Here is a 10,869-nt window from a genome sequence, read left to right as displayed (position 1 = left end):
GATAGAATAGAATAGCAATCAACAGAGTGTTCTGTGGATTCTGGTGTGACCTTGGGCAAATGTACGTAAATTTTCTAGGCTGTAGGTTTCTTTTGGTGAAATAGGCAGAGATTTGCTTAGGGAAGCAAAATATTTAACATATGGGAAGCCTTTAGAGCAAACAGTGACTACTTTGTGGAAAGAGTTTTGACATTAGTGACATATGCACAAGTATATGTGTGTTTGTGTTAAATTATTTGTAAAATCTTATTTTGAGTTTTCTTTTCCTGAGCTCATATTTCTTTATGATGTCTTATATTAAATTAACACATTTCTTGTAGCTATTTTGTTTGCATCTACTCATTTGTATACCTATCCTTTAATGGTCATCCATCCAATGAAGGGCTTCTTAAAGTTCTGTTTTTAGGGATAAGGAGAGAAAAATAAGTAATGACTAATTATGAACTACAAATGTAATGAAAAAAACAAGCAAAATATGTGTTACACAACTCTAACTACTGACACTAATATCTACTACTTATTAATATACTCAATTATTTTCTCACTGGACAAATTAAAGCAACCAAGACAAAAACAATCAGGTTGCTGCTTAATGAGTTAGCTTTAGAGTAAATAAATATTTACTTTTAGAGAAGTAAATTATTGCTTTTGATATAATAACCTTTTGTGATATGGACTATTATAAAATTTCAGAAACAAGAATTAGGGGAACATCACAGATGAAATGGACTTTTAGTTACTGACTTGGAAAAGACTGATGTGTATCTCTTTTATTTGAATAATGTTTTGAGAATAAATAAACTATTTTTGCTGGCAAAAATATATAAAATATAAATTTGGATCCTGTAGATCCAAAACCTGGTCCAAAAGGGGCCATCCAAACAGTACCCATTAAAGGATACCTGTGCCTTGAGAATGTCCTGTCTAGGAATCGTAAGTGGGACTGGCTATTGCTGTTCTCCATAGCACTCATCAGTTAATCCCTTTTTACAAGGGTCGGATTGTGTACTTCATTTACCGGCCCATGTGAACATGGGGAAAGGTGATTGGACCACAGTGCTTCTTCCAGCACTAAGATCTCAGCATCGCTCTCACGAATGTGAGTCAGAAGCCGCATTTATTAAAGAACCCTGGTGCAATGGCATACAAGAATGGCATATTTGGTGCCTCGTCCACCTGCCAGGCCTATTCATAAGTTCTCCTTTACAGTGAGCACCCTGTTAGGTCGGGAAATGGAGAAGCGCACTGCAACTGGAGCTCTGGAGGCTGTATCTCCCCTCCCAACATGGCTTCTGGAACCGCCCCTTCCAGACACCTGACTTTTCGGAACTGAGGAACCGCCCCTTCTGACCACCTGACTTCCGGGGAACCGCCCCTTTTGGCCACCTGACTGCCAGAGACCCGCCCCTTCCAGCCCTCACCTGACCCCCTTGCTTAAAAACTGCCCAGGGCATCACCCAGGCGCTGAGTCAGCTCTCTCCATCTTGGGTTCGGTGAGCTCAGCCCGGGAGCGCAGAAATAACCCTTACCCCCCCCACCCCTACTCCCACTTTAAATTTCCTGGTCTACCGTCCTTTGTTTCCACCCTTTCACCTCCTAAACCTTTCACACCCGGCTATCCCTGTCTTGGTCTGAACTGCGACTAGCAAGCCTCCATATGATTTGTATGGTAAGAGCCACATCTGTTTCTCTGAACAGCCCCTGCACGTCTCTGAATAGTTCCTTGCTGCTTCTAGCTTTTCGTGCCACATAATTTGAAACATCCAGTCCCTGGTATCGGTTTGAAAACCCTACCCTTCCTTTCTGGATCACAATAAAGGCAAGAGCCCAGGACCCACTGTACTTCACCTTCTGACTCTTCCTTGGGCACTCTCAGGAACCTAGGTTAGGTAAGCCCAGTGGGTCTCTCTACAACTTCATTGTCCCCTCTCTCTCTCTCCAGGGCCTGTGATCTAACAAAGCTGTCCTTTCATGCATTCTTGGCTGGCTGACTAGGGTGTTTGTACCTCAGAACCAAGGAACTTCTATATGCAATCCAAAACAGTTAGTACAAATTAGAGAAACCAACTGAAACTAAGCAAAAGAAGTTATATTTATTATGGGGATGCCGGGATCACATGTGAATATAGCGAGATACCTTTTACCATTTTCATTTCTTCTTTTCTCTAAATATTTGATTGATTCTTCTGGCACTCTGTGGACTAGTTTTCTCTCTTTCTAAATTCACATAATGGCAATTTCCAGTCTTTTACATCTTCTCTCTTTAAAATGCAAGCGCATACTGAAACTGAAATATTTTAGTGCCAATTCTAAATTCCCAGAGAAATTAGTATTTGCTGGAAAATACCTTTGGGCCAATTAACTGGTATAAAATAATATTATTTGTGTTCACTGAAAGTGAGTCCTCGAAGGAAAATTTTGATAAAGGAGAACATTTGGCAAAAAAAAAAAAAAAAATAGAAGAGATGCTTACCTTTTAAACATAAAAATGTGTATAAAAGATCACCAGTGAGAGAATAACCCTTATTTCTATATGAGCATATGCTCCTGGCTATTCTAATTATGGGCGACAGTCAAGATCTGATACTTATTTTGCTATTTAATATTAGTGATTAAATAAATTCCCTCCTTATTTTATTGTTCAAGATATGCTTATATGGCTCAACTACAATCCTATGATTGACCTGAACATGATGTCTTTACAGTGGAAATATATAATTTAATATGAGGCGCCTATGGTGTACTTCTTAGTAGGTTATCACCTGCAAATATGTGTGGCTACCTTCAATTAAATATAGAATCTCTATATGCTGAATTATCTATGAAATTTTAGGCTACACTATTATCTAAACTATTTTGTCTTTAAAACAGTTATCAATGTCATGAGAAAGAAGCAAAACCACTAGATGATACATGAACATATTTTTGTCTACCATGGCGTTACTGCTAACTAAAATGAGACTAACAAAAAATTGTTAATAACCTCCTAGGAAAATAAAATTTTAAAATTTTTTCCCCTTATTTCCATCTGATTGTAAAATATCGAAGTTGCCCTTTCTAGATCACTCCCATGTCTTATTTAAACACTGGTCTCCTATAATTCGGCAGCTGAACTGCTTTATGACTGCTGAGACCTGTGCTGGTAGGTAACCATATGTAAGAGAGGTAGATTTTACTCGTTAAAATTTTCCAGTAAAATTCATTTGAGAATATTTCAATAAAAATGAATTCAAATCCCCCTTTCAACATTTGTGAGTAAGAGAGTCAAGCCAAGAAGGTTTAAATTGTCATACTTATTTTTGTTGTTGTTTCTTTGTTTGTTTGTTTGTTTGTTTTGCATGGGCAGGCACCGGAAATCGAATCCACATCTCCCAGTACAGCAGGCGAGAACTCTGTATAATGTTATAGTCTTAGAATTCCATACTTCCGGTTTCTCGAATTATGCAATGTAAAAGTCAAGAGAAACATCAGAGATTTTCTAATAACTGACAAATAGGATAGATGGAAAAAAACGGATGTCCAAAGTGGAAAAGTGATTTTTCCTAGGCCACACCTATAGTTCTGGTAAAACTTCATCTAGAGGTCTCAATGTGTACTCTGAGCCTTTTACACACACTCAACACGTTGGATTTCTGTACTTCATTTTGAGTGAATTACTGGCTTTTCATTTGTTACCTATTTTCAGTAAAATATATTTATTGTTAGTAAAATCGATAATTTATACCAGCTGACTTGGTACTGGGTGAGATGGCAGAATTACTAATTTTTACAGGGCTCCAATCACAGCGCTCTAGACACTTTGGGGTTGAAGAAATTTGGTTAGAAACAAGTTGATCATCTCAAAAATGTGAAATGATAAGTGGGTCATTCAAAGAAATAGCCTACTCTTGCATACTGAGTTGCGTTCTGAAAAGCTCCTTAATTTCGAACATGCGTTTCTCACTTCATTCATGGCAATTACTGAAGACTAAGAATAATCAATCAAACACATTATTTTTTAAAATAGGCAAACACTGAAATATCCATTTGCAATAATACATCATGCTTATTATAAAATTATGAATTAGACCTAAGCTTCCTATAACCTAAAATCCTTTCATGGAAATTACATGTAGTTTTATCATTTAAATCATTTCACTGGCTTCTGTGAATACTGTACCCTATTATTATTATTTGAAGATCAAAACATCTATTTCCTCCACTTATCAAGTAAATTTATATCCAAAAAGATGCTGTGACCCCTCATTGTAAACAAGGCAAGCAGTCAATGAATTTGTTGCTGAGAAGAAAACTATTATTTCCATCAAAATAACACTTTCTAGCAGTTTATGTGGTTCAAGTTGAAAGCTGAGGATGCTCAATGCTTTTTAAAAGGAATGACAGAGGGGAAATTTCATAACTAAAAGCAGACAAATCTCTTTTGTCCAAATGTAAGGAAGTGGCTTCTAAAGAAATTCTACTTTTGGAAGCCACCAGAGCATTTTCATTTTTCCATCTGAAATGACTCTCCCATTTCATTTGGTGATATTCCGCAAGTTCTTAGGAAGTAAAGAAATGCCTTTAAATCATCCCTAAGATAAGCTTTTATATGAACCCTTTCCATTTTATTGGAAAATGAGTTTAACCTTCAGACATTCCAATCATTTGTCTGTATTTTATGACCAGCTGCTTCAAGAAATGCTTAAGATTTATCCCGAGTGCTCGTGGTCATTCACGAAGGCAGTGCATATTTATTGAATATCAAGATAGGTAAAGTTGTTTTAAGCATTTACTTCAAAGCAGAGAACTTAAATTTTAGGACTTTTAAACATATTTACTATGAGTAATATAAATTATTCCGCCTTTACTTTTCTTAGGATAATAACTTTATTAGAAATGCATATGCCTATATATATGTAATGATATTGGTGATAATTATATTTGAGTAATAATCTCTTTCTTGAAACAGTGTTATCTTGGATGTTTAATGTTTACAACATTCCTGGTAGATTTTACAATTAAGTCATTGTTTATTGAACATCTCTGAGATTCAGTTAAATAGAATATCATTAATTATAAACTAGCTGATTATAAATACCCATTTGCAGTTTTTAATTTTTCTTCCGAATTGCTTGTACCTTTCCAATGAAAAACCGCAGGAATTTTTAACTTGGTGACTTTTCTTTGCAAAAATATGCAAGAATGTCTCCTTTTATTCTTACTATTTTGGAAAACCAGGATTTTGTTTTGAAAAATGAAACTTCCTCACAGGCTGTGACCCTGTTTGTACAGTAAAGTGTCAGTAGCCAGACTCAGAAATACATATTGATTCTTCCTGGCCTCGTTAGTGAATAAGGAATATGTCTGTCATAAACCCAGTTGGGCTCCATCAGCAACAGCACATTTAGCAGCAGATACAATTTGCACATTTATGGACTAATATTCTTAGCATTTATGAAGACTCATTTTTCTATTGCCTGAAAAGAAACAATACTAATAGTGAGTGCAATTAAGAGCTCCAAAGAATAATGGAAAAATTGGTGACCTGTAACCAATTTTAGTACCATGTGCTGTCTTGAAAGCATAATGAATTCTTCTCTATTCTCTTCACAGAACATCCATGCAGATTAGATCATCAAAAAAGTGAAGGAATCACCCAAGAGGGGATGAAAGAATGGTGATTAAGGTAGTCTCTAAAGATGCAGCCTTTCTTCCCTGTACATCTCCCATCCCCTAATTTACTGATTCCCCTGATAAGTCAGTTCAATTCTGAAGGCATTTACTAATAATCCCTTTCTCTGATAGGTGCTCTAAACATAAATAGGAGTCCTTAGTCTCCAGGAATAATAAAGCACATTGAGAAGAAGGGACACAAACATTTAAAAGTTCAACAGCTTGATAAGAAAGAAAAGTGTTAAGGAACAAAATAAGTTGTGAAGTTAATATTTTAAGAACTCAACGAATGATGCAATCACAGGGAATGGAGAAATTGGGACAAGTCTTAATAATGCAGTAAGGGCATTGATAAATATTAATGTATGGATGTAAAAGTGATGAGAAACAGAGAGACAGAAAAATATAGAGAGAGATAAAAGATTTTTTAAAATGTCTGAATTTGATAGGTTATATTGACATTACCATAAAGTCATCTTCCATTCTTACTCTGGAAGTGTGGGCCTTTTTGGGAAAACAGTGGTGTATTAGAAGTCACCACTACAGCCATAGGAGAAGACAAAACAGAAACAATAAGTACTCTTGGGTTGTGGTGATGCTTGGAATAACTTTAATTTCATAGGGAACAATACAAGCAGGGGTGTTCTATTTGACAGCTTAAGAAAATGAGTTCTCTGAGAAAGTGTTGGCCCGGGAACTGTACAGGTCTTTCGAGGTCTATAGACACCATTTTCCACATAATTTATTAACTCAAACTCCTCTTTATCTCCCTCCCCTGAAGAGGATATGATTCTAAAATCATCTCAAAATTGTAAGGATTTTTAAAGGTCACTCATTTCAATCCCAATTATTAGAACAAGCTTCATGGTCACATATTGGATATTGTTTTGTCTAGGGATTATCTGATGTCCCAACTTTTTTATTTTTTGTATGCTGTATGGTAGGGTCACATTTCATTCTTTTTCCATGTGCACATCCATTATTGTAGCACCATTTGTTGAAATTTTGTTTGTCCGTTTGTTTGTTTGGGAAGTGCATGGGCCGGGAATCGAACCCAGGTCTTCCACTTTGCAGGTGAGAATTCTACCGGTGAACTTCCCTTGCACCTGTGATGTCACAACTTTAATTCCCCTTCTATGACCACTAAGTCTAGCCTGCCTGCTTTACTTGCTTCCCTTGCTCCAACTTCATCCTCTCTCTGATCTCATCCTAACCACCCATTTTATAATTCTTCTGTTTTTTTCAGGTTTATCATTAGCATCCTGGCTTCATGTATTCATTGTATTAATTATTTTCTTATGAGCCTTCTTAATTTCTGGACTTAATGTGTCTGCTCTGAAAGCTTACAATCTAGGCCCCTGCTTTTTATAAGCATTTTCTAAAGGTGACCATACTATTGTTGTTCTTGTTTCTGGCTTATATTGTCTCACCAAATGTCCCACATACTCATTCATATCGTTGCATGCCTAATGACATTGTTCTTTTTCGTAGTAGCACAACCTTAGGTCATAAGTATACCCCATCATTTGTCAATCTCCTTTACCATCAGTGCATCCTGCAGCCACCTGCATTCATCGGGCATCATGTAGAGGGCCCAAAGTCCACAGTCCATCAACATTCTCAATTTTAGATAATTGTTCCCAAGAGAAAGAAAACCAATAAACACACCCTTGCCAAATAAGAAATCTAAACCTTCTCTTAACTCTCGTCCCTCCTCCCACTCTTTACCTCTGATGTTGCTGTGGTAGTGCTAATGGTTTCCTTTTGAACACAGCTGATAGCATGCAATAGCAGTTTTCCCCTGTACCCTGGACTTAAACGCTCTTTATACAAGAATCATATCTTTGAAGTAATTCATGCAAAAACTAATTCATATTTCTACTATGAATCAGTGGGACACATAGTTCTATACAACCTCTTTCAATCTTGTTCATCTTCAATATGGTAATATTACTTCTAGACCCACTAGAGAATCATGTTCACTCCTATCTTTTCCCTTACATTAGGGCTCAACATCATTAGCTAACGGTTCACCCATTTCTAGCTTTTATGTATCTCTAAGACCCTGTATTCTGTATTATAAGCTTCTGATTATACCTTTATGCTGGTCACAAAAGTGGAATCGTACAGAATCTATCCTTTTGTGTCTGGCTAACTTCACTCAGCATTGTGTCCTCAAACTCATCCATCTTGTCATGTGCTGAAGATCTTTTTTAAGTGGGACTTAATGCATATGACTGAAGTCCTTATAAGGAAATGAAATCTAGACAGAATTACAGATAATTGAGCAGAAGTAGAAGCCAGAAGGGAAGCAATGCAGCAGAAGCCGAGGTACAAACCAAGGAATCCCAAGGATTCTGGAAAGACAATACCAAAGCACTGCAGACTCTGGGGGAAAGCGTGGACTAGCAAGATCTTGATTTTGGATTTTAAGCTTCTAAAACTGTAGGACAATAAATTCCCATTGTTTAAGTCATCTCGTTGTGTGGTATTTGTTAGAGAAGCCCTGGCAAACTAAAAGATCTGGTAAACTAGTTCTTAGCAGTGTGGGCATTTTGGAGCCTGGATGACAATAAATACAACTTGTAATGAAATTGGACAAATATGGATGGAGTCTGATGTCAGTGAAAATGCAGCTTCAGAGCATATACAGCTCAGAATTCCTGGAGAATCTGCTTGTTTTACATATATTCCACCATTTACTGTTGCTGCAAATATTGATGAAAAGTCCTTGAAATGAGAAGATGTTTGTATAGCCAGTCATCCTAACACTATGATATTGGTTGCTGGAATCTTACTACAAAATATGTTAAAATTTCTGTTAGATTTTGGGACTCTAGGTTTTTACCTTTTATACAATGCAGTGCTTTTTTTTCCCCTACTGTGTCCACAGAGAGCCAAATCCTTGGTACCATGACAGAATTATAGAAAACAGCAGCAAGTATATAAGAAAAAATTAGCAGCCCTGCCCAAACAGGAGGTTGTTCAAGAAGAAGAGATAATACATGAAGACAATGAGTAAGGTGTTAAGTTGGCTGTAACTGATATTTTAGAAGAAGAACTGAAAAATTCTTCATGTACAGTTCCAGACTTACCTGAAAGAATCACACTGGCATATACAATTCCAAATAAAGCAAAAAGATTCTCTACGAAAGGTAACTGGCAGATTTCAGTGACAGCTTAGAAGACATCATAGTCAAAATGGCATATATATATTTTTTCCTATGTTTAAGCCTATTCCCTTTCAATAAAAAAGTCATTTTTGACCTGTTAAACTTAGAGCAATATCAATTTTTGTATAAACTTTACTGAATGGTTATGTACTTTTGAAAACACAGTGACTATTGCTTGATGACTCTCCTCCAATGCCGAACAAATCAAGAACTCTCCTAAAACCCATGGTCTACTCTAGTAAATTAACTTCAAAAGATCATGGTTCAAAAGGTACAGAGAAAGCTGAACTATTAGCAAAAGTGAAATGATGTTGATTTCTGAAGGGCTAAGCAAGAATTGCTTCTATTCATTTTCCCTAAACATTACATTTGCTGTCATTTTCCAATGTGCTATACTAAGATCTCTTGTACAAGAATCATGAAGCTACTTAATAAATATGAATAATCCTGAACTCTACCACAGACCTAAAAAGTTATCCAAGTTATAATGAAGCACAGCAATATTCAAGAAATATATCCTAGAGTTTGATGCTGGACTGTTACAATTCAAAAACCTCAATTTTTTACCAGGATTGCAGAATCTGGGGACAGATCAGGACCAGAAAGAATCAGTGAGATAGAAGACGGCCTTTGGGTACATGCATTAATAACTAGCATCTAAAATGTTTTTGTTAACTGCGACTAAGCCATAGGCTAATCAGCACAAAAGAGGTAGTCTATATAGTTATCATTTTCTTGGTGAAAGGTGAGGAAAAGTTATAGAGAGGAGAAGCATTTTATTTGGAGCTTGGCTGCTAAGTGGGATTTTAAATCTTAGGGAGAAAGGGGTAGGGGAAAGGATGTAACAGAACAAGGTATTAAAGTCCAATCAGGCCCAAAATGCCACAAAGTACATGGTATTTTCAGACAACATCAAACTGCATAAGAATGCAAGATGACAGACAGTAACAAGTACTGCATACATTCTCAAAATTTAGGGATGACAGTTTGAACTTTATATTGCAAATAATAACATTAAGGAAGATGTTCTCTTTATAATGTTTTGCATTGATGCTCCTAATCCACTGTCAGCAAGTTATGATGAATCTTACTAACAGATGACTTGGCATTAATGGGATGGGTCAGAGAAATTGTGGCTATATTAATGAACAATTAGTAACTTGGCTTCTTTTCATTTAATGGCAATATATTCATTAATTTAGAGCAATTAAATGCATGCATACAACACCTACTCATATTGAAATAGTTAATAAATAAAATTTTAACATAGTACATTCCAAAATGAATTCTGCCAAAATCATGTAAATAGATACTAATGTGATAAAATAGTTCTATTGTCCGAACAAAATGAGGAACACATTTTATATACAACTAGAGAACTAAAGGCCATCTCAGGGATTTTATGATACTACTACTAATTTTGACATTCATAGGGAGAGCTATAGCATAAAATATTTTCTAAAAACATTTGTTAGTGGAGCAAAACTTTTCCCATACTAATCATGCCACACAGATACTGATCTATGGAATACAAATTGAGAAATACAGACACAGATTCTTTGAATTTGAATACTGTCAGTGATAATCAGGAAATTGAAAGGGAATTATTTCTTCCAGGGGCAGTGGTGTACCTGGCATATTTGACAGCTGGCATAATAGTTCAATTTTTAATAACCTACCTCCTTTATACAGCAAAATTATTTTCAGTACTAATAATGGATTAAAACAAATAATAATAACAGTCAGACATTGAAAACACAGTTAAAATTTTAATGCATTATATATAAAATGCATATAATCGAATGTATAGGTGTATATATGCAAATCATGACAGTAACATAATGAAAAAATAAGGCAAAAGTAAATTGTATAATAAAATATATGAAATGGACTAAAACTTTTTAATAACTTTTTCAATAAAAAGGAAATCACTTATATATAACACTGGTCTTTTACATTAATTTGTAATATTGTAATTTACATTTTCTTAGTTCATTATTATTAAAGCAAAGGATAATTAAAATAATATTAAATTCCAAAGTTA

The 10,869-nt window shown here is 35.5% G+C and overlaps 1 pseudogene; it reads left to right on the top strand.

The window, feature by feature from the left end:
* The first annotated feature begins 1,151 nt into the window (after window positions 1-1,151).
* LOC143649071 (ubiquitin-like modifier-activating enzyme 5 pseudogene) lies at window positions 1,152-8,964 on the top strand (annotated as a pseudogene).
* Window positions 8,965-10,869: the final 1,905 nt, after the last annotated feature.

Source organism: Tamandua tetradactyla, chromosome 11, assembly GCF_023851605.1.
Source record: "Tamandua tetradactyla isolate mTamTet1 chromosome 11, mTamTet1.pri, whole genome shotgun sequence".
In the NCBI taxonomy this organism is placed as follows: domain Eukaryota; kingdom Metazoa; phylum Chordata; class Mammalia; order Pilosa; family Myrmecophagidae; genus Tamandua; species Tamandua tetradactyla.
Note: the sequence above shows the minus strand (reverse complement) of the source record. Positions and strands in the feature narration are given on the sequence as shown.